This window comes from Canis lupus, chromosome 20 (genome assembly GCF_048164855.1).
Source record: "Canis lupus baileyi chromosome 20, mCanLup2.hap1, whole genome shotgun sequence".
Classification (NCBI taxonomy): Eukaryota; Metazoa; Chordata; class Mammalia; order Carnivora; family Canidae; genus Canis; species Canis lupus.
In genome coordinates, this window is record NC_132857.1 from 18,264,421 (window position 1) to 18,288,620 (window position 24,200).

The following is a 24,200-nucleotide window of genomic DNA, read 5'->3' on the forward strand; positions in this document are numbered from 1 at the left end:
AGCTGAAATGGCCATGTAACAATGACTAGAAGACATTCCAAATCTACCCAACTCTAAAGTACTTTAGGTTTCCATGTTGTAATTATTCTCTGTGTACTGTTTGAAATAATAATAATTCATTTATTTATTCTCTCATAAAAATAGTAGGACTAGATCAGGGGCAAAGATCTGTTTATTTGCTAAGAAACAACTTATTTAGAGTTAGGCAGAACTAACTTTGCCTTTTAATCCCGTTTAACCTAGAGGAAATGAATTAAAGTCTCTACATTTGGTTTCTTTATCTAAAACATGGGATGTTGACAGGAAGATGATAATGATGAGGATGAGAGTAATAATAGGAAAGAGAAAGAGAGGAGAGGAAGAAAAGAAAGAGGAAGAAGAAGAGAAGAAGAAGGAGGAAGAGGAGGAAGAGGAGGAGGAGGAAGAGAGGTGAAGGAGCAGGAACAGGAAGAAGATTGTTTTAGAATTAAATGAGACAAAATATAAAGGCTATGATAACTAGAAAATAATCCATAAATGATCATTTTTATCACTCTTTCTATTTTACTACTATGCTGACAGAAAGTTCATCTTGTCAACAGACGGACAAACAGCAACTACTTAAATCAGAAATGAGGTATTTGTCTTTAAGTAATCTTAACATACTAGAAATTATAGTGATTCTCAACAGCCAATTCAGAAAACTACACTAGCATTTCCATCTCAGTTTAAATCAGTTCACATCAACTAAGATTAAATGACTTTAAGGGCCTATTACTGTTGTGAAGTCTTGGAATTAATAAATGAAGAAGTTACTGTCCCTGCTTATAAAGAATACAAAGTTTGCCACGTACTGTGACATAGATCTCATCTCTCAGAACACCTTTAGTTGTTTTATAGTAACTGTCCTGAAAAGGACTTTAAAACCATACATAGATTCAACAGGAAAAATTACCATGCTTATTTTGAGAGCTGGCCACAGATAGAAGGAAATGGAATACATCCTAAGCCAAATAGAGCAGAATGAAGTAACACTTAATTTTGCCTGCTGAGAAAGATTTTTACAGAGAATTTGATATTCGAGTTGAGCCTGAAAAACAGAATGAGTAGAATCAGAGAAGAAAAATTAGAAAATCATTTCAAGCAGAGAGATAATAATAAAGACATGCATGAGATAGAAAGGATATCAAGTGCTTGGGAAATCGTGTCTTGGAAAACAGCAGTGGTAGCAGTAGGAGATGGGAATGTATAGTAAATGGACTTGAATGACACGCCAAGGATTTGGTATGAAGTTTATTACTATCATGAAGTAATAGGTGATACCGATGGAATTTAAGCAGTAAACGCATGAATAGATGGCATTTATGATAACTGACAACAGTGTATGATACATTTAGAGAAATAGATGCTAAACGTGAGATTAGATACAAAACTATTCAGGCAAGAGATGAATAAAATCAATGAGTAAAACAGGTGATGAGAGTTCAGCCTTGAGAGAGACCAGTATACTATTGTGACCACAGGAACTATGAGGAAAAAGATAGATAAAGACACTTTTAAAATATTCAATGAAACAAAATAAGTAGATGACAAGGGCATTAAATCAATTTAGCTTTGAACGTGTTAAATTTCAACAGCCTGCTGCAACTTTATGGAGAGTCAACTACGTCAGGTGTTGGCAAACTTTTGTTAAAGGACCACATAGTAAGTGCTTTAGGACTGGTGGGCCATCCATCCTCTGTCATGACTACTCAGATCTGCCATTGCAGTGAGAAAACAGCCATAACAATGAACGAATGTGGCTGTATTCCAATATGACTTAATTTGTCGAAATAAGTGGCCAGCTCAGGGACTTGTAGTTGAGGGTGTGGACGTGGCCAAATGTACCCAGAAGAGAACAAACAACAACAACAACAACAACAACAACAACAACAACAACAACAACAACTGAGGGAAACATGAGGGCTGTTTGTGTGTGTGTGTGTGTGTGGAAGGCTGAGAAAGAGGAGGTAATTAAAGACACTGGGAAAGAGTAGTCAGACATGTAGGAAATTAACCAGCGTAAAGCTGGGTCATAGAAAGGGAAAGGTAGCATTTTCAGGAGAAAGAAGTGGTTACTAGTGCGCTGTGTTTTAAGACTGCCAAAGTAACTCCATTAGTGAGTGAATGATTCAGTCAGTCCAGTCAAACTGTTACCATATTTTCTGACATAATCCAAAATAGAAAAAAAAATTCAAGTAGTACTCTTGGTTGTGCTCAATTATTGGATTACAATAGTGATTTCCCTCCAGTATTTATCGCACAACATCGACATTAGGAGAATGAATAGAAGGGACAGTGTGAAAAAAAAAAGAAAAAGAAGGGACAGTGTGCAAATGTTTAATGTGATGGGGTGCCACCATGGTGGTCACGATAGAGTTATCATACATATATCAGTATGGTGAGGCTCATTTGGCTTGTGCCAATTTTGTGATTCTTTTTCACATCAGATCACAGAATTGCAATAAGATAATTTCTAATACAAACAGCATTATTTATTATTTGATATAAAGTCTTCAAAAATTATTTAGGAAATATATTTTTCTGGAACATTCTCTAAATGAAATTGCCTTTTTCTGAAACTAGGATCTCTTCATACTTTTTAGGGTGGAATAGAACTCAGAGAATTTGCTAGGAATAGTAAAGGAATGAAAAACTGATTCCTTTTCTAGAAACGTGCTTTCAGGCATTAAACTGAACCGGACAAAGAGAATATATAAATCAATAATTAAGAGCTAGCTAAAATTACATGTGTTTCCTTCCTGAAGAATATATGGCTTCTGTTCAAGATTTCAAGATTTGCATTGTGTACCTAAAGGAAGACATAATCCTACATCCTCTTTGTGGTAATGCTTTCATGGGAACCAAAGGCAACACATAATAAGCAAATAACAATTCTCATTGCTTCATATTCCAAACCTTGTAAAAAAATGAATATTATTCACCAAGGTTTACTTAGCCACAACTCCCATTGGCTTTAACGGGAGCTTTGCCATGGCTAAAGACCACAAATAAGGTCCATGTTTCTGGTAATAAAAAGACTGCCCTGTTACTGTGGAGAAACTGTTAAACCACAGAGTGAAAGAAAACAGTTTCATGTCACTGGAGAAGTCTCCAAGTTGACTTCCATTAAAATGTAACCTTATAGTAGGATGTGGATGATTAGAAAGTACTTAGGATAAAGGACAAAGGTTACTTTCCCAAAAGAGAAATTGTGTTCACGTGAACGGAGATTGTAGATGGGATGCCTAGGGATACTGGCTCCTTTCCCATTCTGACACTTACTTGACTTGTCTTCTTTGGCAAGTTTGACGCAGGTCCTCCCTCTCCCCTCGTCCCCTGTGCCAAATAGGGGCCCTGGTCAATTCACAGCTGGACTACCGTTACCTTTCCATTCTACAGAGTCTGCCTGCTGCATTTCTCCTCTCTACTCAGCCTAATGCTTTCCTGCTTACATTATCTTCATTCCTGATCATTTCAGCCCATTTGGTGTTCTCTTTAAAAATCTCTCAGCAATCTCTTGTCCTTATTTTCATGAAAGTCATTACCTCTCACTTTTGGCCTTTAGTTCCCGAGTGCCAAAATCTACTGTCTGTTCATCCTCACCAAAGTGGTTGATTCAAGTGGGAATACTTGCAAATCCAACAGGAAAATCAGCCCTTCTGAATAGCAAGGGCTAAAAATTTGAGCGTCTCAACCAGATTGGGATCCCATTAAGGGGGAAAATGAGTAAATATCCTGTAGCAGATTCTTAGATTTTTTTCTTTTTTTAAAATTTTAACATCAAAGAAGGAAAGTTTCACCTATGTTTGATTACCAAAGCCTTTCTTTGTTTTTCCATAAATAAAATCATAGGGTTTTTTGTTTTGTTTGTTTTGTTTTAGCTGGGATGAACTTTTGGTATTATCTAGTCTGTGGTTTGAAAACTGCTGCTGTTTTCACACCAGAATTATTATTAAGGATATATTTTATATATATTTAATATATATTCATATACTATAGTACATAGTTCATATATATATGATGAATGAATGAATATTCTTCATATATATTCATTCATTCATCATATATATTTCATATATACTTCATATATATTCATATATATAGTACATAGTTCATATATATGATGAATGAATATATATATGAATATATATATTCTTCATATATGTGTGTGTGTGTGTATGTGTATATATATATATATATATATATATATATATATATATATATATATTTCAAGGAAGTTGTTGCATTGAGTTATGGTGGGAGTCCCTAAGTACCATTTACCCTATCACCATACAAGTCCTGAGAGGTTGCTTGGGGACATTAAGACCCCACTAGTATATTCCATCTTTCTCAATGAAGCTCAGAGAGTACATTTTTTCACAGGTACAGTTGAAGGCAGAGCTGGCATTAGAATTCAGTGTCCTGATTTGGAGTTTAGGGCTTCTTCCATTATTGTCTTCAAAACCACTTTTTTTTTATTGTTTGCTTGGGTAAAGATCCATCCATCTAGAATGATTCTGTGATGATTTTTAGAATAAATCATGCAAATAACTCTGCTATTTGGAACTCCAATGGAGTTCTATGATGTCTATTTAAGACAGCCTAGACTTTGACTGGTTACCAAGTCAGTAACAAATTCAGGAGCTTTCTTGGGCTTATTGATTATTTTAGCTAATCCAATTATTGGAATGGAAGTTACTAGCATTTATGAAAAACTATCCTACCTATTAAATATATGACTAATAGACTGAATTCATAATAGAAAGTAATTTGAGAATTCTTCACATGGGTGAGAAAAAGAAAATATTTGGATAGTAATAGTATCCTACCAGGCATATCCCTGACTTTGTGGTGCAAGATCACAGGGCAAGAATACATATGGAAGGTGATATGTCCTATATCTAAATATTTTAAGGTTGTAAGTCAAACTAGGCCTATAGCCTAGTTCCTGTCTTTCCCCTCAAGTCCTCCCACATCAACTCTCTTATGTCCCTGAGGCTTCCGAAGTCCTGGATGCTGTCATGAACCTAACTTGATTCTATGGATGGATCTTCTGAGACAGGGTAGGTGGAAACTGAAGCTGAACCCAGGACTTCTGGGTGGTGTCTAGATCTAATAGAACCTCAAATGGGATTAACCTTGTTAGGGTCCCCAGAAATCTGGAAAAGATAATTTTCCCTCTTCAACCTCTTCTCTGACCCAGCATCTCCATGTTAAAGATCTCCCTAAACTGCACTTGTCCTGCAATTTTTAACTTTTACATTTTTCTCAGGCAGAACCCTGTCAAAAGAATAATCAACTTGACATGTTGAACAGCCATACCCTGACAAACAAAACAAAACAAAACAAAACAAAACAAAACAAAACAAATCACCAACTTAGAGGTTTTTATGGTTTAATTGATGCTGGTATTTTATATTTATGCACATTTAGTGGAGTCTTGCAGTGATGCAGAGGAGGAATTCTCGGACCTCTTCTGACTCAGAGTGAACAAACAGGGGGACCTGGGTGGCTTGGTAGGTTAAGTGTTGGACTCTTGATTTTTGTCTTAGGTCATGATCCCAGAGTCATGGGATCAAGTCAGGCTCCTGTTCAGTGTGGAGTCTTCTTGTCCCTCTCCCTCCTCCCCTTCACCTCCCCCTTGCACAATTGCATAAGCATGCTCTCTCTCTCTCATAAATAAATAAATAAATAAATAAATAAATAAATAAATAAATAAATAAAGTGTTTAAAAAATGGACAAATAAATATCTTGTTGAAGAGAAACATCCTGATTATGTGATTACTGGGCCAGGATATTGGGATTTGTCAGCTTTCGACTACCAAGCATTACAGAGACAATCTATAAAATAACTTTTTCATTAAATGTTCCTTCATAATTGAAGTAAAGAATTGCTGAGAAAAACAATTTGGGTTTATAAAAGAAATCATGTTCATAATTAGTTTATTCTGGCTCAATCATTTGTGAGACTTTTTTCCAAAGGAGGAAGACTATAATGTACAGTTCTTATAAATCTTTTGCTCCTGAAATCAACTATTTGATGAGTAAAAAAGAATGTCTTCAACCATCAGCTAAATTCAGTAGCTAACATGGGCATTTGAAAAAGTTGAGAGACACTAAAGCATGGCACTTTAACATTAGAAATAGTTCTGTTTCTGTAATGTTTCTGCTCATGCTGTTATTTTCCACTGACAGGTAAGAGTGAGGTTTTGACACTCTTAATATAACATAGGGTGTTAATCTTATAATCACCCTGTCAGCACTTTCTGTCAGAGTGTTAATGGCCACCTTTCAGCCACTCAGAGGCTCTTGCCAATAAAAATAATACCGGCATCCAGCCAACCAGAAGTTATTCAGCTACTTTTTTTTCTTCATTTTTTTAAAGCAACGAATAAATTAAAAAAAAAAAAAAGTACCAGTCTTAGAGGCAGAAGTCTATCTCTGGGTCCCATTTCCTTATTTCTGCAGTCAATTCTCCACCTGGTAATAAGATTTAAACTTTTTCTCAGTCTTAATCTTTGCATTACATTTAAAAATTTTTATTTGAGTACAGTTAAAGCACAATACTACCTTAGTTCCAGTTGTACAGCATAATGATTCAACATCTCTACATTTTATGCTATGCATTATATCTGAACTCTCCAAAGTATTTCTTAGTTTCCACATATTCAAGAAAAAGACCCATCTTAACTTAAAATGTAAAGCATACTTTCAACTAGTTGGAAAGGGATGACCATTAATATAAAATTAAAAGTCACCAAAAACCCAGAGCATTTGAAAGCAGCAAATAATAGTCATATAGATATGTTTATCACATGATTGAAGCCTGGAGAGCCAATTTCATGCAGAACTTTTAAATAAATTAAAAGAGATTATCATTATCTAAATTTTTTTTTGTTCTGGATTTGACCCCTTACTAAATCTAATAATGGTCTGCAACTTTTGTCTCTTGGGCTAATTAGCCAGCATATAAAAGATGGAGGTAAAAATGAGAGCTGACTATGTAGGAAAGATTATCCCACCAGCTGATAAGTTTTTTTCTCTGATGTTCATTTCACTCTCTTGATTTTGCTTTCCTCCCTTACCTTCTAAAAATACTCATTTGGGTTTGAGGACTTCCATTCAGTATCAACTGCTCTCTTCCAGCTCATCTAAGTTATACCTGACACCTTGTATTTGGATATTCTAAATTAGTGCATCTTGTGTGTATGCGGCTAAATGTGTTTGTAACATCTTTGGCAAGGAAGTAGCTCTATGATGCATAATTTCTTGTTGAAATATCAGGATATTTAACATCACAAATACATTTTCCCAATGGAATGCCTACTCATAAATCGATGATTATACTAACCACAAAGATCAGTATGAAAACCTAACACATCATGAGATAAATTACTCACTTTTTATTTCACCTTAGCTGATGTGCCATTTAGATCTCTTATGTGTTGTTTTAAAAGAAGCGACAAGTATGCAATAGTGTTGAGTAGTAATGATTGAAACGAAGAACTTCTGCAATAACTTGACTGATTTATTTCATTTAAGGATAAATCTGTCATCCTTTTCTTTTTAGTCATAATAACTTAGATGGTGTTTTATTTTTCCTAATGGTAGATTGCACATTGAACATATATTTCCAAGAAATAATATCTAAAGAAATTAATAATATCCCGTTTTCATTGAAAACCAAGTGAAATGTATTAGGAAATTTTTCACTGGGTTTGGCTGTAAAACAGGGAAAACAATGAAGTACCAAGTCTAGAAACAATTTTATGAGTACATGGGTTACATACTTTTCTGAGGGAAATTTCCTTTCCAAAATGCTAAGTAAAACAAATAAACTAAAATTTGAAGCTAAATACTTCCAGGTTTGGTTAAAACAATGAATGATAATTTAATCAAATTTGTATTATGAGTCTGCTCGTTCAGTGAGAACCTGGTACGTCTTTTGTGAAGCTGCAGCTGAGAAGACTCTGGAGCTCTCCATGGCTGACCAAAAGGCCAAGGAAGGAGTGGAGCCTGAGAACAATGATCATATTAATTTGAAGGTGGCGGGGCACGATGGTTCTGTGGTGCAGTTTAAGATTAAGAGGGATACACCTTCATGGATGTATCTTGCAAGAAGTTACTATGGCCGAGTTCAAAAAGGGTGTTGCCTGTGTTCTTCTCTAGGATTTTGATGGAATCTTGTCTCACATTTAGATCTTTCATCCATTTTGACACCACTTAGTAAGCTAATGAAAGCCTATTGTGAACAACAGGATTTGTCAATGAGGCAGATCAGATTCCGATTTGATGGGCAATCAATGAAACAGACATACCTGCACAGTTGGAAATGGAGGCTGAAGATACAATTGTTGTGTTCCAGCAGCAGACAGGAGGTGTCTACTAAAAATGAAACCTGCTACTTTACTCCAGAACTCTGTTCCTCCAGACCAAGAAGACATTCTCAAATAGAAAGCTGTAATTTGGCTCCACCACACCCTGACTACTACAATATAGTTTTCTCTATTCTCTCATTTTCCCCTTCCCCATTCCTTTGTTGTACATAAAGTAACTCTGTATGTGCACAAGCATTTTGCATTTTTTTAAAACTAGATGGCCTATGATATGTTTTGATCGACGTCAAATGGAGATGGGATGGGGGAAAATACTGCTTCTGTGAAAATACCCCCTCTCTCCATTAGTGACCGCTCAGTCAGCTCATATCTTTATATTCCAGTAAGTTATTTTGCTCTCACTGTTCAACAAAAAAAGAATAACATAAAAATCCTTGCATAAAATAAAATCCTTGCATACCTTATTCGATTAGAGAATTTTCATGTTTTTCATTGATCATTGTAAAACCAAGGAGAATTTTATAACTTTTTTTGTATGTAGCCTCTACATGTAGGGCTATCTGTCTTTAAGTAGGGTACATTACTCTAAAAGAAATGAATCCTAGATAGTTTTCCCTTCAAGTCAAGCTCTTGTTGTTTAAACTTCTTGTTTAAATTTAAAAAAAAATATATTATGTATTAATGTTTTTCCCAGAGACAGAAGGTAGGAGTGGGAAGAAGTCATTGAGTAGAAAAGTTAATTATGAGATAAGTTCAACTGAACTTCTCACTTTAAGCCTCTATAGTGTCTCAAAAAATGTATTAAAATTTCTAAGTCAATTCTGGGACTCAGATATCTCAAATGATAGAATTTTGGTGAAATTATGGTGTATACAAATCATCTGGGTTTTTTTTAAGGGTTTTATTTATTTATTTGAGAAGAGAGAGAGAGTGAGAATGAGTCAAGGGGAGGGGCCAAGGGAGAAGTAAACTCCCCACTGAGCAGGGAGCCCAATGTGGGGCTCAATCCTAGGACCTTGGGATCATGGCCTGAGACAAAGGCAGATGCTTGATGGACTGAGCCACCATGTGCCCCAATAACCTGATTTCTAAGGCATTTTTAATAGATTATTTTTAAGCAAAAGTAGATGCTAATGTAATTTTCCATTAAATCCTTCATCTGTGAAATGAGGTTGAATTAGAGCAGGATTCTCCTACTTCCTCCAGAAGAGGTTCTATTTTTATCTTCTCAAAAATCTTTGACATTCTATGAGGGAAGAGTTAGTGTTGTGGAAGTAGACATTACCTGGGAAATAAGTGATGACATGTCATTGTTGGTCACTGGAAGTAGGGAGTAGTCAAGATTTAGGATTAGGCTTAGTAGAAACAGATAAACCAAACTACTGGGATTGGTATGTGACACTGTTTTGTTTTGTTTTTGTTTTTTTGACTTATCAATCAACTCTATTAGATTTAAAGTACTATAATGTATTGTCAAACATGATCAGTGACTTGAGGACGCTCTAGTAAATGATCTCACATTATATGATTTGTCTCAGACTATAATTTGTTTTATTCATCAAAGACATTTTATAACTCCAACAAACATATACCATTTTTTTCTAAATATGTGAACAAAATTTTAGTTTTTTTCTTTTGCCCTAATTTTAAATTGAGTTAGTTAAATGGTATTTTTATTTACATTTCTATTCACTATTCCAAGTGTATAATCAATAATCCAAATATTCCTATCAAAGTAGTATGCACTTAATTCAAAAATAAAGTACCCAATATTCCTTTTCTTTCTCACTGTTATATAAGTAAGAAGTTGCATGTCACCCTCAGAATGTGGGAGATTATTTTCATGGTCTCTTATCTTTTTCTTGCTCCTAGATATTCCAGCGTTCTAACATTTAACATTCACCTGAATCAGCCTTTCCAAATAATAGGAAATATGGCATAATATTAGGTTTTTTTTGGTGATGAGAGTTTTTTTAATGCATGTTAAATAATAAAAAGAAAAAATTCTAATTAATAATTAAAGGTATTATGTAGCTTTCTTTCTGTGGCTGTATATTGGCAGATACAAAATAAGACAATAACAATAATGGTGAATGTATTACAGAATCATTTTGTTTGCAAGCAACAACAACAACAAAATAACTTTAGGTTGATTTTACAAAGAGTGACTCTTGGGGTGCCTGGGTGTCTCAGTGGTTAAGTGTCTAACTCTTGATTTCAGCTCAGATCGTGATCTCAGGGTCATGAGATTGAGCCCTCCATCATGCTGGGCATCAAGTCTGCTTGGGTTCTCTCTCTCCCTCTATCCCTCACCCCACCTTGTGTATTCTCTCTTTCTCTCAAAACAAAACAAAAGCAAACAAACAAAAACAACAAAGGGTGACTCCATTTGAAGAACATGTGTGTGTTCATAGGATTAGAGAGAAGGCTGAAGATGAACAGCTTCTGAACTGTCCTAGTTTAACTAGTCTTGGTAGCAAGACTTGCTTGACAAACTTCTTGGGAAATGGATGAAGTCTAACTCATTCCTTCAGCCTTACTTCCACAATGATCAGTCTTCAAAGTCCTTGGCATTACCAGTGTAGGTAGATGCTGAAGGAATTTCCAGTGATCTGAAGTCAGCTTTTGAAGAAGAGGGCAGGCACATGAATTTCATGTTCCACTAACATGACTCTCAATGAGGAGAGACACATCTGCAAATTATATTGTGGTATTGGGTGGCCAAAATATTAAAATACATTATAGTAATATTTATCTTTGTAACTGATACAGGATAGTTTCCCACCAGTGGCAAGGAAACTCATATAAAAATGTGATGTTTAGGTAATGAGAAGTAAAGAGGGGGAAAGAATTTACTTTTATATATATATTCTAAAACTAACCAAATGAAGTCTTATGTTAACATACTCTAATAACAGCAAAACATTAATGACTTAGAAGTTATAGGTCTAAGTCTCTAGGGACTGACTAAAAGAAACAGGTGTTAAGACATTTACTTAGGCTGATGACAGTTTGCTGCTAATTAAATCATTAACTGAGGATTCTGCAACACTTTGGCAGCACTCAACATGCTCAAATCAGCTTCTCACACCTAGTTTAAAGGAGTGCTCTTGCTTTCTTTTTATCATTAAATAAACTTTGGTTAATTAGCAGTTACCTTCTCAAGTTTGCCAAACATAGCTTGGCACTTAGTCTAACTAAACATGGGATAAATTAAGAACAAACTTTAAGAAAATTACTTTATGGTCTTTTATTAAATTTAGCAGATGGAAATATAAACAACACAAAAATCAAAGCTCCAAATTTCTACAAAGACACCAAAAATCATTTTTAAAATTTGGGGATATTCAGGAAAGAAATGAAAAGAGAAATTAGGAAATTTTATGTAAACGAAGATTCAAAAAGGAGGTAGATGATGTCATTAGCTAATTTATCCTCCTACAAACAAACTTAAAAAAATTGAAATAAGCAATAGTGAGTCCAACTGGTTTTTAGACTCCAAAATGTACCACTGTAATATACCGTAAGCAGAGAACAAAAATTCCTCCCTCTCCCAGCTGACCAACTAAAGAAGACTTTTAAACTTCCCAGTTCTCAGAATCTAGTTTATATAATGGATCATCAGGAAATAAAACTGACCTGTTAAATCACTCATTGAAAAGTAATAGACTGAAAAAGCAACCTTTTGAGATTGGCTAGTCAACTGATATGGGCTCAGAAAGAAGATTTGTACTGTAAGGCTTGGAGTGAAATTAAGTATGGCCCCTGTTCTGAGAGTTTAAAATCTGGTTTGGGGAGCCAAAATGATCTTGGAGGAAACAATGAACTAAACAAGTTAAAAAACAGAAGTGCTTTAGTTGTACAAAAAAGTAGAAAATTGAAGGTTGAAGATGCGATAGCATTTTAGAAGGTGGACAATACTAAAACGAACATTTTCAGGTAAGGCAAAGGTAGTCATGAGTGTGATGCCTGGTAGGGACACCAGGTGAATCTGGGAACATGTGTTCTGGAGGAGATGGGTCAGAATTCCATGGTTTAATGGCTAGAACAACTTCAGTTTTGGTGGACATACAGAAGATTCACTGAACCATACCAAGAGGTCTAGAGACTGACAGAAACTGATGTTGATTGTTTGGGGTTGCAAAACAGAAACCGTTAAAAAGCACACGCAAGAAATGTAGAGGTATTCGTACTTGAAGCAGTAGGACACAGCAGAATAAGTCTACAATGTAAACCAGAGAAAAGTCTGGAAGGGATTTGCAGGAAGGATATGTCTACCTCTATGTTTCTTTAACATGATAAATATGAATAGATTTAAAATAGAAGCTGAAATCAACTAATTCATAGAGACCAGAAAATGTACTGCCAAAGAAATGGAAAACCCACAGTTACATCAATGGTATGACTCAAACAAACAAAAAAAAATTATGCTTTTTTTTTTTTAATAAAAGGGCAGTATTTAATCAAGCAATTGAGTGGAAATGTCAGCCCCTACTGCACTCAGGCTGCTCAGCTGTAATCATTCAGGCCTTTAACCTGCAGCCTCAAGACTGCCTAGTCTGAAGCCAATTCTTTTGCACAGAGCAGGGGGTGTATTGGGATCCTCAATCTGAATGGTTAAACATCAAAGTAGCCATGTGCATTTATCACTTTTCCTTTCTCAAATCCTACTAAGCTTGCAGAGACAGAGAAGGAGAATGAAAAGGAGGGAGTAAGGGGAAGAGGAAATAACGAAAAAAGGAAATGAAAAAGGAGTGAGAGAGAGAGAGGAGACAGCAGAAGTGGGGTCAAACATAGACCAACAGTATAAACTACTTAAGTATTTTTTGGAATATGGAAAGCACTTGGAAGGGCAATTTTCTGAGAGAAGTCACAAGCTAAGTGATTGCGGAGAGGAATATCAAAAAGAAAGGAGATTATTTTATCCTAAAGAATTCTGGGCTTAGACTTCATAAATTATCAGTGAATGCAAGATAAGGTGCAAACTTGAAAATGCGGACTACTTTGAAAAATCTGTCTGGAACGACTGCCACCCTTCCCACACACACATCTATCACATTTCCCAATGTATAGAGCTCCATGACCATTCTCTCTTCACATTTGTCTTCCTTGAAGCACACGCACACAAGCACACATGCACTTTACCTCACCTCTGATCATGACCTCAGGAGATCATGGGTCTATTATGTGGAAAAATGGTGAACCAGGAGTTTTAAAACTTAGGGGCAACAGGTATAGAGAAAAATGGTGCTGTTGTAACATAATTACAAGTGGGAAATTATGAGAAAGTCTTTAACACCAGGACCTCCATCCATCTTCTTCAACCCTTCTCTCAGATGTGAACTGCTGAGGAAAATCACTCCGGGTAGAAGAAGACCTGATCCTTCTCTGGAGAAATATCAGGATTTCAGAAAAATGATGTCTAGATATTGACATTTAAAAATCTCCCAAGAGTGGTGCATGAGTGGTTCGATCCGTTGAGCATTCAATTCTTAATTTTAGCAACAGGTGAAGTTGCCATGATCTCTGCATCCTGGGATAGAGCCCAGTGTCAGGCTCTGAATTCAGTGCAAAGTCGGCTTGAGATTCTCTCCCTCTGCCTCTGCCCCTCTCACTCTAAATAAATAAATAAATATTTTATTTAAAATCTTTAAAAATCTCCCAAGAAAAAGTCAGTTTACTGTTTTATCATCCTATTAAAAAAAAAAGTGAGAGAGAGACCATTTTACAGCCCCCCCCCACCCCAAGATACATAGGGTCCAATCTTTTGCTGGAGCTCCCTGTTTAATATTAATGAATAGCAAAATATCATTTGAGAAAAGCCTGAAGCATAAAAGAGAGACAAAAATAAACAAATGGACAGAAGGGAAAAAGAAAATTAAAGTAGAAAAAATACTTTAAAAATTTATGATTAATATCATCAGTTATAAAAGGACAGCTATTTCATCTATGGCACACAACAGGTGAGTTGAATAGAAAACTTAAGAGATCAACAAAGAACTGTTGGAAATCAAAAATGTGATTGCTGGAAATAACATACTCTTAGAAGATGGAAGTTGGATATTCCCCAAGAATTTGAGATACTTTTCTGATGAAAGGCACATTTTTTTTTCCCCAGCCAGAGCTGTGTCTCATTATACTCTGCTTGCATTGTGGCTATTTCTGGACTCCTAAAAAGCTTGTATTTCCTAACGGTGACCAAATAACCAGTCCTTGTCTCTTTCTTCCAAAGAGTACTCTATGATTCTTATGGAAGCATTTCTGTACAAACTAGATTATGAATATCAGTGTGCCAAAAAAATGCTTCTGCTATATCTCTAGGGCTTGCCTACATTTTTGGATTCTGGATAAGAAATTACAAAGATAGTGTAGGAATAACCATATAGACTAAAAGTAAGTTTTTGAGATTATTTTCTTGCTGTAAATTTGAATTTTGCATATTGAAATCTTTATGGTGCTTCAATGTTTGCTTTAAATATATAAAGATTTGTAAATTAGATTGCCATCCATAACAAAATGCGATTTATGCAAGCCAAAAAAAAAAAAAAAGAAAAAGAAAGAAAGAAAGAAAGAAAGAAAGAAAGAAAGAAAGAAAGAAAGAAAGAAAGAAAGAAAGAGAAGGACAGAGAGGTGACTCCATTTTGGCACTAAAGCAATACCATAATCTCAAATGGATTTGGTCACATATCTTCTTTTTGTTTGTATTTTTAAAAATTATTTTTAGACTAATAGATTCTCTGATTCCATTACTTATCCTCTATACTCCTGCTGGCATCTGAATTCACCTCTTCCACATTAGTTATACATCTAGCAGCTCTTATTAAATCTTGGAAGCAAAGTTACAAAATTTTCTGTGGGATGTATTTATTCATGTTTTCCTGGAATCAGAATTGTTCATTAAGACTCGACAATAATTTCAGTTAGAATATTTGAATCTATTGAGTTCTGGAATGCCTTTTAAATATGATGATGATATAATACTGATGAATATAATCATAATTTTTTTTGTCTTTTGTTTCTTTTAAAAAAACAACTCATAGTTTTCTATTGTTCCTTGGAGGAAGTAACACATTAAATAGGGTAGAAACAAATACTTTGTGTCATTGCTGAGGTTACCCATACTTGTCATGTGCTCCCCATCTGGATTTTAAAAGTTGGAATTCATAGTTAATTGCAAAAAGGATGTGTGCAACAAAAATAATTAAAGTTTATTTTCCAATGCATTCCATACACTTCTAGTTCTTCCTAAAGAATGTCATTAAATGTCATTTTTAAATCTTTTTTTTTTTTTATAAGTAGGCTCCATACCCATCATGGAACCCAAAGCAGGGCTTGAACTCACGACCCCAAAACCAAGACCTGAGCTGAGACCAAGAGTTGGATGCTTAAGTGACTGGGCCATCCAGACACCCCTAAATCGTTTTTAAAGCAAAAATAAAAGGACATAATCTCTATTTTCCACTCATTAGAAATTTTCAATAGAAAATTTGAAGCTGGACGAACTGTAAAATCTCAACTACCGTCCTTGGCTCCTCAACCATTTTCTATCACTTGACTTTGAAAGATTGAAACATATTAAATAATAACTGAATCATTCATCATTGTATTTTATATTTTGTAGATTTTGTATTTTGTACTACAAAGTACAAAGTAGATTTTGTATTTTGTATTTTGTAGATTGTATTTTGACCACTCTTGATCATTTTTTCTATATTAAAGCAGGCTACTTTTAAGATCAGTTGTTTGCATGTATGAATGCCATTAGTAGAGCTCCAGCAAGAAACTAGACTAGAAGGATATGCTTAGGATATGTTCTACTCCAAAAGCACTTTAAAAATTTGAAGTTTGAAAATTGAATCAATATGTGGAACATATAAATATCTATTCTAAATATCACATGCACATTTACTTTTAGTAGAGACTATTTTTTTATTCACAAACTTTATAAAAGCAGAAGTAGGTTCATTTGGGAAACCATTGATAAAATATATAGAGAGATAAATAAACATGTATTGATATATATTGATAAATATGTACTGATTGAGTTAGTAACTTAAAAAGTTATGTAATGTTTAATTTTTTTTCACAGTAAAACCTCCACATTACTCTCTGATGTAGTGCTTCAATTGTGGGAAGGGTTTAGTATTGGGTCTTTATTACTCTTTAAAGAATGATTGTAGCTACATTTATTGAGGACAGGCAACATGTTAACTTGTGGTGTTCAATCATATCTAGTTCAATCTTCATTTTTTTAGAAGTTTTAGTGTTTAAAATTGTTTATATAAAACTCTACCCATCAATCTGTCTTTTTTTTTTTTTAAGATTTTATTTATTTATTCATGAGAGACACAGAGAGAGGCAGAGACACAGGCAGAGGGAGAAGCGGACTCCTTGCAGGGAGCCCAATGCGGGACTCGATCCCCAAACTGGGATCACGCCCTGAGCCTAAGGCAGACACCAACTGCTGAGCCACCCAGGCGTCCCCAATGATACCCATGATAATGATCTTGGGTCTCTTGATATGCAGTAGTTAAAATTATACTCAAAATATTGTAAGTAAAATGAGACTTGAATTTTGTACAAACAAAAAGGATCATATTAGGTTTCTGATACTCTTCTTGATTATCACAAAACATAACCTAGTATCTTCAGTAAATTGAAAAGCAAAAGTTGCAAACTGTTTTGATTATTTCTCTTTAATTTCTTTTTTTTGTCAATGAAATATATTACAAATACTACAAATTGGAAATTTTGGGTTGAGAAAGTTCCTAGCCTGTGTGTGTAAAGAGTCTTCTACTCCTTCCATTTCTCAGAATTATTAGTTTCTGAAGATGGTATCCATTTATTCTGTATTTCAAGAAATGTCTTTGCTCTTGGATATTGAGTACCTAGAACTTATAAATGAGCAAGGCTACCTAGGCTGAGAAAACTTAGGGAAAATAGAATAAAGTTATAAAGGCATATTTAGCACAGGTTAGAGTTTGGTATTTACAATGGTTAGAGTTGGTGATTTGGTTTCATATTGATTTACTTTTTACTGATAAGGTATGATGCCTTCTTTTACTTATCAATCAAACCGAGTTGTGTGAAAGAGAAAATATTATAGGCATTTCAAAAAGCAAAGGACTTAATACAGGAAATTGGATGTTTACAATATCACTGGAAGGGCTGAAACAATGGGAATCACAGACCAACTAGATGGAAGGGAGAAAGGAGTTTATGAGAACTAACCACATTATTTTCTATACTCCTTCATCTAGCCATTTAGCTCTTCAGGCAGGCCTGAAATCCCACATGAAATAAAATAGCATATCTAAAGCAATGAGAATTTAGTCTAAAAAATAACTCTTTAAAAAATTAATTTTCTAGTAATGGTACCAGAAAGAATGGTACTAAACTCTCTCTAAAGATACTTTCCTAACTATTTCCTAGATATTTTCCCCCAGATTTACTATCTGGGACATCAGGTTTATCACTGATTTAGAAATTACTATAAATAGATAATATGTCCTTTCCTATCCTCATTAAAGTCTCCTTTATGCCAAATTTGAAGGCAGATAAGGGTTGGCCCCTAAAATATAAAGAGAAAGAATATGTTTTTTATATGGATTTTTTAATATAGATTTTTGAGAAGCATGAGCTGTAATCCCTGCTTCAAAAATTAAAAACTATGAGATCTTCTACAGGTTACTTATCTTTCTGGACCTTTGTTTTCTTATTTACAAAAATGTAATTAAAATACTTGATAGGGTTGTTTTGAGAAGCAGATTAGACAATGTGTCTCAACATTAGTAAATGGTAGTATTGATGAAATGTCCTATACATCTCAGATACAATGTTAATACTTCTGCCTTCTTTTGTCTATCTAAGATATTTAGGAGATTAGCAAGTTACCAAATTCATTATGGTACAAAAGAGGAAGGGATGACTGCCATAAGATATACAGAGAGGTGAAAGATACAATTTGGTGTGAGAAAATGCATGCAACTACTTGGTTTTTTATTATTGTGAATAAAAAGACATCACATAAAATGTACCTTCTCAGCTATTTTTAAGTGTACAGTGAAGCAGTGAGGATTGGTGCATAAATATTTATGATTTTTATATTTTCTTGGTGAATTGGTCTTTTTATAATATAATGTTCTTTACTTCTTATGATAGGTTTTGAGTTAGTCTGTTTTGCCTGAGATTGATATAACCACTGCTGTTGTCTTTCAGTTCCTATTTGCATGGAATATCTTTTTCCACTTTTCCACTTTTAGCCTATGTGTGTCCATAGATGTAAAGTGTCTCTTGTGGATAGTTGGATCCTTTTTTTTTTTTTATCCATTCAACCAGTCTATGCCTTTTGCCTGAGGGGTTTGATCACTTTGCATTTAATTAAGGATAGGGAAAGACTACTGCTGTTTTCTTCCCTTTTTTCTGCATGTCTTGGTTTGTGTCCCTCATTCCATCTCCTACTGTCTTTCTTTGTGTTTTGTATTTATATGCATTGATTCTTTTCTCATTTCCTTATGTGTATATTCTATAGCTGTTTTATCATTATTGTGATTATATGAAACATCTTAAATTACAGTATTCTATTTTAAAATGATAAATTAATTTTAATCTCATACAAAAACTCTACTCCTTTACAGCTCCCCCCCCACACTCTATATTAACAATGCTACATATTCCAACTTTATATATTATATACCTAATAACATAGACTTATAGGGTTTTTTTTAAATGTTTTTATCATTTGAATTCTATGCACCATAAGTGCAGCGGTACAGGTTACTACATGTATTTACCTTTACTGGAGAACCTCATATTCCCATACAGTTTCATGCTGTTGTCTATTGTTCTTTCATTTTAATTGGTACTAAGTACAGTAGTATTCTTATCGGTATTTTGCTGTTAACTCAGCATCTCTATGGGTGAAGAAGGGCCTTTACCTTCCTTTTCTTAAAAAATATTTTATTTATTTATTCATGAGAGACACACAGAGAGAGGCAGAGACATAGGCAGAGGGAGAAACAGACTCTGCGCAGGGAGCCTGATGAAGGACTCAATTCCAGGCCCCTGGGATCATGACCTGAGCCAAAGTCAGACACTCAACCACTGAGCCACCCAGGTGCCCCAGGCCTCTACCTTCCTAAACTGACAACTTGCTGATTTCACTCTAAATCGGTCTTAAGACATTTTCAATCCTTTCTCACAACCCACTGGTAAACATGAAAGCCATTTAGTAGTCCATTACTAATGACTTTAATGAGGAGAAATAGACTAGATTTGAACAGAAAATGTTAAAGTATTTTATGTAGTAAAGGTAAGTACATTATTACTTTGTAATATTCTTTATGGCTGTGTGGATATGTGTGTGTATACATACATATAAAGTGTATTGTTTTAAAATGTATTTCTAATGATAGATGTCAAAGAAAACTTTGAAACCTGCCTTCAGAGATGAATAATATTTTCTGTTTTTATTAATCCAGATTCTTTTCATTTCTTTCTAGAATTAATTGGAGCTAATTTCTCTCTTTTTCAGCTACTTTTAATCTATCTTAAGCATTGCTGCGAGGGTACTCTTTCTGGAATATGATTCTGGTTATTTTATACCCTGTTTGAAATATATTAATTTCCACATTTTCTTCAACACACCCCATAAATTTGACAAATAGGACTAGTACTCCTTCTTTTTATACCCCCTTGCCAGTGGTCTCAGTGAATTTCTTAGTTTCTCCAGCATCCTCCTGTTCATGGTGCTCCAAAGTCCACCCATCTCTTCTTTCTGGAGAAAGGCAAGCTCCTTTCTGCAGTGGAGTCTTTTCACTTGATATTCCCTGCACTCTCCTTGCTTTTCCCATGGTTATTCTCATCTTGCAGGTCTCAGGTCAGATTTTTTCACTTTCAGGGAGTTGTCAGACCCAAGGTTGTCAGATAAAGCAAATAAAAGTATAGAACATGCAGTTAAGTTTGAATTTCAGAGAAGCCAGCTAGCTTATATTTGATGTTTTGCCTAAATCTTCCATATTCCCCAGGCCCACCTCATCTCAGTCTCGGTTGTGTCCATTTGTGTCTATTATGTGCAGACTTAATTCTCCTTCTACTTAAAAATAAATTCCAGAACACTTTCCTTTATGACTGTAGGTATGCTTCATTAACATTAACAATAATTATTCACATTTAATTTATTGGTATCTTTAACATTTAATCAATTTAATAAAATGTTTAATATCGAATTATGGTGGCTCAAAATAAACCAACTAATAACAAAGCACAATTCTTATAATTTTATATATGTCTTATAAAATCTATAATTTATAAAATGATTTTTCTGAGTAGAATTACTATTCATTCTCACATAATAATTGCTTTGTGAAAGACCTTCATAGTGCATACATCACACTGCATTAAAAGTTCCATATTTGTCTTTTTTACCAGTGCATAAAGAAAGATTGGTTTCTTTTTCTTTTTCTTTACGTAGTACCTGGCCAACAACAGGTTCTCAACGAGCTCAATTTCACGACTCTACTTTAGTAGTCTTGACACCATAAGTAAAAGGGATGAATTAGAGGATAGTAGTGAAAATAGAAAAGAAAACGTAGGTGTGAGAAAAATTGCACATGAAATTTAAAACTAGGATATGGTAGAGAAAGATTTATAAAGGTCAGAAAGACACCAATAAACTTTGTTATAAGATAGTTCATTGTAATATAGGAAAGGTTAATATGGAATTATAATTAATTACACAATAATTTTAGAAGCCCACTTAATGTTATAGTAAGAAACATAATGATGTAGGTAATATTTCTATAGATTTTAAGTGAAATGAGGCATTTATAAAACAGCATATCCAGTATCGAGATACACCACATGCATCTATAGGATACATATGAAAATATCTCAGGATAGTGAAATTTCAGCAGTCTTTTTATAAACTTTTTTGTTAGCCATATTTTATAAATTTTATGTTCTATAATAAAACGTATGTTGGTTTTGGGGGAGTTTTTTGCACACACAATTCATTTTAATGTTTTTTTTTTTAATTCTAACAAATCAGGAAATGGGGGGTTAGGAATGATGGTGATACAAAAGGGGAAAGCCATGGGATAGGAGATGGGGGCTGCCAGGGGTAGGTGGCAGTAGTGTCTCCTTCACCCACATGCCTGCTGTCATCTCCTAAATTGAGTGTCACATTCCAAAATGGATGGGTGAGTCCTCTTCCATGTCTGTGCAGCTCAAAGCAATTCTGCATATCATTGAGGTCTTGGCATCATTTTTATCTTACGGAAATGTGATGGCCAAGCTCTTGGTGCCAAACCAGACTGTTTGGGCCACCTGATACAGATGGGTGTTGGGATTCTCAGGCATGTGGTAGTTGAAGGCAATGTTCACCCACTCACTGTCCATGCCTCAACCAAATGGGTTGGTAGCCACAAGAATTCATCACTGAAAATCTTGAAATGTATATTGTTTTATGACAAAAAAATGAATGTAATTTTAATTAATATAAATTGATTTAACAATTATTAATTTTAATAAAATTCTCAACAGAAAGCCTGTAGTGAAAGAACAGAACTGACAAGGAACAGCCAAATTTGAGGAGTGGAGAAAATAGGGGAGTCAACAAGACACGGGGCCTAATGATTTGAAGGAAAAAGACAACCACACAAACATTGTCACATATTAAACAAGAAAAAGGAGAGTTTCAGGAAAGAGGAAATATTGAAAGCTGTAAGAAAATTGAGGAAACTATAGTTGAGATCATTAATGACTTACTTGGCGTTTCTCAAATTACAGTGTTGGTCATCTCCACCCTTTCTTCAGCATTCTTGTATGTTTTGGGGTCTTGGCTAAAAGTCGTTTTCTCCATTTGGGCTCAAAATGTTTATTTGTATTTAGTAATGTCCCTTTTCATATCATAGATTTTGCAAAGTAAGACTTAATTCTCTTCCATTTTGCAACATTCAATTACAATGATCATACACACATACACACACGTATATATACACAGATTATATATATATAATATTATATTACTACATTATATATTTTAATGTATATAAATTATATAAATTATATAAAACTGCATCTTACATATTTGTATAACATATATTAAGATGGAATATGAATATAATATAATTTTAATAATATGTATATAAATGAAATATAATCTTTTATTTAAGTATCTGGTCATTTTACTATTTTACCTACTTATATGGTCTTAATAAATTATTCTGAAATGTAGCCACAAATTATACTTCTCTGTTGTTTTTACTACAAAATTTGTGGCTGTGTCTGATGCTCTTTTTCTAAACCATTGTAATAACTCTAAAATTACCTATGTTCAGTACCACTCTAGTGAAATCCCACTGGCAGTATTTATCCATCAAAGAAATATAATTCATGCTTCATGTATCCAGTGTTTAACATTACATTTTTTTTAATTCATGCTGAAACAATTTATTAAAAGAAGTACAATATTGGCTGTGATTTTCCAGAACAAACTTTTCAAAAGTATCAATTATATATGCCTAACAATTGAGGAAAAGTTCACAAGTTCTAATCTATTGACATGGGACATGATATCTGACAGATATTTTCTTTTTTGTTTTTCTCAACAGATATTGCTGATTTAGATATTTTAATAATCCTCTTCTTTTTTCATTTTTTCATTAAAGTATATTTGACTTCCTATTCTTTATTATAATTTTGTTAACTTTTATCCACAATCGTTTTTCAGAGATTTATGTGCAACATTGTCATTCCTTATGTTGATTAAATGGTGGATTCTGTAACTTGATACTTCTAGCTTACCTCAGTGAGAATTTCTAGGGTTAATGCTTTCAGAGCTACCTAGAAATTAAGGTCTCCTATCCCTCTGGCGTCTTGAGCTCTCCTCAAGAGGGCAAAATAGGACTGAACTATCTCAACAATATTCAAAGAAATTTGTCCTTATAGAAATGGAGGAATGACTTATTCTTGGTTATTAATTCACCTCCCACTGGGCCTTCTTTCTTTTGTTGTTCAAGATTCTATGCCTCTAGTCTCAGAATCAAGTAGCACATTCCTTGGACTCTTATCACATATGCACCACCCACCCCCCCCCCGCCCCCAGTATTTGCTGAACTAGTCCCCAGCCCTACTAGCAAGCTCCTGAGAACCCCGCCTCCTCAATGCTAAGCTTCAGTTTCCTCATAAAGTGTTCTTCCTGTCTTTCTCAGGAGCTGGACAGGAACTCAACGAGGCTGAGGCTTCCTCAGAGCTGGGCTCTAGGCTGCTAGAAGCCTTGTTAAAGTTTGGCCAAGTCTCTTAATGGAGGAGTTTGAATGGCAAGTTCATGCTGAGAGTTTTTACAGTTCTCAAAACTATCCCTCAGACATGATCAGTTTCTAGAGAGTGGTGTTCTTCATTTGTCTCTGGATTCACAAAAGGGAGAATGATGAGAATAATGTCATCAATTCCCCTCATTCTAAGAAGGACATCTTGGGGGGAATAGAGATTACTGCTCATCTTCAGGAATTCTCCTCAGATTATGAAACAACTGATTTCATATTCTTTTATTAAAAATGTTAAACTGAATTCTCACTAAATGTTCTATCTAGACTTTGAATGGTGAGTAAGCCTAATGAATCAGCAGAGAGAAGGAAGCAGAGAGCCTACAAATGACCAAATTCACAAAAGGTATGCTCTGATTTTATCTGTAAGCCAGGATCATAAATCTCCTAATATTTCAGTTCATTTCTTTTTGAGAAGCTATTTATCATTTGTACCTGTTATCAACTGAATTTTCCTTTAGCATCTACTTCCCCTCAGTTTAGTGTTAACACCCAATTCTGAAATGTTAGAAGATG

The 24,200-nt window shown here is 34.5% G+C and overlaps 1 pseudogene; it reads left to right on the plus strand.

The window, feature by feature from the left end:
* Nucleotides 1–8,004: 8,004 nt before the first annotated feature.
* Nucleotides 8,005–8,572, plus strand: LOC140612062 (small ubiquitin-related modifier 2-like; annotated as a pseudogene).
* Nucleotides 8,573–24,200: the final 15,628 nt, after the last annotated feature.